Source organism: Kryptolebias marmoratus, linkage group LG3 (assembly GCF_001649575.2).
Source record: "Kryptolebias marmoratus isolate JLee-2015 linkage group LG3, ASM164957v2, whole genome shotgun sequence".
NCBI lineage: Eukaryota > Metazoa > Chordata > Actinopteri > Cyprinodontiformes > Rivulidae > Kryptolebias > Kryptolebias marmoratus.
This window is the reverse complement of record NC_051432.1, coordinates 17962009-17965533: the sequence shown is the minus strand read 5'-3', so window position 1 is coordinate 17965533 and position 3525 is coordinate 17962009.

Genomic DNA, 3525 nt, shown 5'->3' with positions numbered 1-3525 from the left:
TAATTTCATTGATTTTGTTTTTATTGCCTTACCTTTTCAACTGATAGTTACTCTGGCTGAATACACCTACTGCATTTTGTTTTTGTGAGACGTGTTTCACATGGCCCATTGCTGGTAATGCATCGCAGACACGACTCAATCTTCAGCAGCTATTAATCCATGAGGCTCTATTTGATGCGCTGAGAATGACATAAAGATAAAAACACGTTGGGATTGAAAACACAGGGCTGCCTAGTAAAATAATTTTTTTGATTTAGTGTGCGTGTTAGCGGCTGGGGGTGTGTGTGTGTGAGAGTGTGTACACTTGCAATGTGCTTACCGAGGCAGCTTAAGTGTTGTCAAACCAGTGAAGATGTTTCTTTTAGTCTTTTCTGAAGCTGAGGTTCGTTAAACTCTTCTGATCACCACTGACTGATCTTTCATATTCATGAGTACATTTATTTAGCCTCACTGGGTCTTGCTGGCTTAATTTTCTTTAAACTTTATACATACTTACCTCAGAGATGTTGACATTCTAACAGCTGCATAGTGACATGGGCAAGAAGGAACCCAACAATCCTCAATACATTTCTGTTTCGGCTTCATCCTCCTCTGCTCTCTTGATATCATTCATCTGTAACTCCATCTGTCGCCTGGCTGGTTATCTGTCTGTCTGCCAGCTTTGTCAACACGTCAGTCTGTTTCTGACGGTCTCTGCTGGCATGACAGTTCTGACTGAAGGATTGTAATTGATGGCATGTGTAGGCCTGTATGTTACCCACACAAAAAGGAGACGAGGAAACAAAATTCAAACCACCAGACTGGTGCTGTGTGTCTGTGTGTGTGTGTCATCACCAAAACCGTAAATTACATAGAGCTATACAAGCACTTTCTCCTTACCTGTGCATTACCAGGGGAGAAGTATGAGCTGATGAATTTAGAAGCCAAATAAACACATTGAACTCCTGAATGTTTCTTCAACCATTTTGAAGGATATTCTGTAGAATTGTGGATTAAATTATGGTCTTGAAATCTGTTGGCTGGTTGGACTCCAACACTTAGTTGTTGAGTCATCGTGATCTGACCTTTCAGAAGGTTGCTCAGATCCTCAAACTTCCAGGAGCCCAGTTGTTCCTTGCTGCCGCATCTGTCATGGTTTATGGTTTTATCACCTGTTTTCTTAAGAAATATCCTGTGTTCTGTATTCACGTTTGATAACAGGTTTTGAGAAGAAGGTTTGTTTGTCTTCTTGTCTGCCTGTCTTACAGACTGTAAAATAAAATATTTCAACATGTTTACCACTGTCAATATCGTTTAATACAGCAAGTCTTCAGAGATGCTATATTTTGTAGTTAATAATAAGGGGTGTAGTGAAACACTCTTTCGTACTTTCTTCTGCAGGTTGAATACACATTTTTTTAATGAACATTTTATTTTAGCACACATGAAAAATTGAGCTCTGACAAGCACACTGCAACCTGGTTAAAAAGCAGTTTCACTCTCAAAAATGTAGATTTCCCCCATTTTAATATTTGGTAATGATCATCAATAAAAACACAATCTCTTCATGAGTTGAACTGACTCAGGTTATTACATCTCTGCACTGTAGATACAAACACCAAACATAAGTCATTGAGAAATCACCCAGTTGAAGTTTCCGTTTAAATTAAATTTGTTTGGTGATTGAATATTGATTTCTTTTTTTCTAAAAATAAACCATGTAAATGGGTTGTGCTTTAACAAATCTAGAGGAGGGATAAGAAATCATCAGTGCATTGATCTGGTAAATGAATCATTACTCTCCAATTATTGGTTTGCAAATAGTTAATTGGAAACAGCTCGAGTATTTGTGGGTGTGAGGTGAGTTTAAGAACAAGGTACTTGAAATTGTGCCGGGGTTTATTCAAAAGTTTAAGCTTTAATTAAAAATGCAAAAAGCTTCATGTGAGACTGAGATTAAGATATATTGGACAGTGTGATCACATTTACTGTTATCTTTATTATCGTTGATGCCAGCAACATGACATGTTATTTAGAGGAGTTTTCAATATTTATAAAAGCATCTCTGGTTAACAAAATGTTTTACCATAAGTCATACTAAATAACAATAACAAGAACAGTAATAACATAAAAACTTAAAAAAAAAATAAGAAAAAAGACTATTGATTAAGATCAGTATAAAATATTGCAAGAAAATCTAAATGCTTAAAAGAAAAATGCAAAATAAAATTTAGGGGTGGCTTAAAACTTTTTCACAATACAGTAATTTCCCCCTTAAGAGGATCACAAAATAAAAGACTGTAAGTAGAATTAAAATGGCACATTTTTCTTTCTAATCTTTTTTTTTGTGATCATTTCAGTACTACTAGTTTACTAGTACCACTACTACTATTTCCAGTAATAATAATATTTTTTGTGTAATTTACAGACTCGTCATGATGGCCTGAGGTTTCAGCTCAGTGTGATTTTTACTATGATGCCACAACATCCGCAGAGACAGACAGGAAACTGATTTATCAGAGCTGATGGGTCTTTCTTCCTGACCTTATCAGTGTTTCTTGCTCCTAATTTCTAATTATCAGTCATGCATTAAAAGGGTCACTAGGATACAGTTTACTCAGCCAACACAGCCATCTAACGTCAGAATACTGGATTTATATATAGTTTCCCCTAATGCTTCTACTGTATGATGTCAGCTAGAGAACGTATAATAAATTTATGGGCTGAGATTTTGCTTGAAGATTGCCAGACTTCCCCATATTCTGGTGAGTTTTCAGGGCGCAAGTCCAGATATAATGGAATATAGTGCAGTAAAGCTCTCCAAAATTTTGCGGCGCTCAGATATATTTCACTTATATTTTCTCCTATAAAGCAACTCTTCAGTGCCGACTTGTTTCTGGTTTGTGAGGGGGAAGTATAAGGTTTTAAATCTGCATGAGTCACCTTAATCCTAAATCAGTTTGTCCCACTTGACAGATGACAGAGTTCCTCACCTTATCTCTAAGGCTGAGCCCGGCTGCCCTTCAAAGGCAGCTTGTTTCAGCTGCTTGTCTCCTGGATCTTGTTTTTTTAGTCATTATCCAAACCTCATGACCATAGGTGAGGGCTGGAACATAGATGGACCTATAAATCAAGAGTTTTGCCTTTCGACTAAAGTCTTTCTTCATCACAACCAATCGAAGCAATGCCCTGGTTACTGCAGACGAAGCCCCAATCCATCAATCCATCTCCTGCTCCACCCTACCATCACTCGTAAACAAGACTCCCAGATACTTGAACTCATCCAAGTGAGGCAGAGACTCATTCCCAATCTGGAGGGTGCATTCCACAGACTAAAAATTCAACATCCAAATTCTATCTAGAAGAAACATAGTCATATATATAAAAAAAAATTTCCCTTCTCACCCTCCGCGGGTGGTCTTTGTTTCATCCTCTGAGCTCGGGTCCTCTACCAGAGGCCTGGGAGCTTGAGGGTTCTGCGCAGTATCTTGGCTGTGCCTAGAACTGCACATTTCTGGACTGAGATGTCTGATGTTGTTCCTGGGA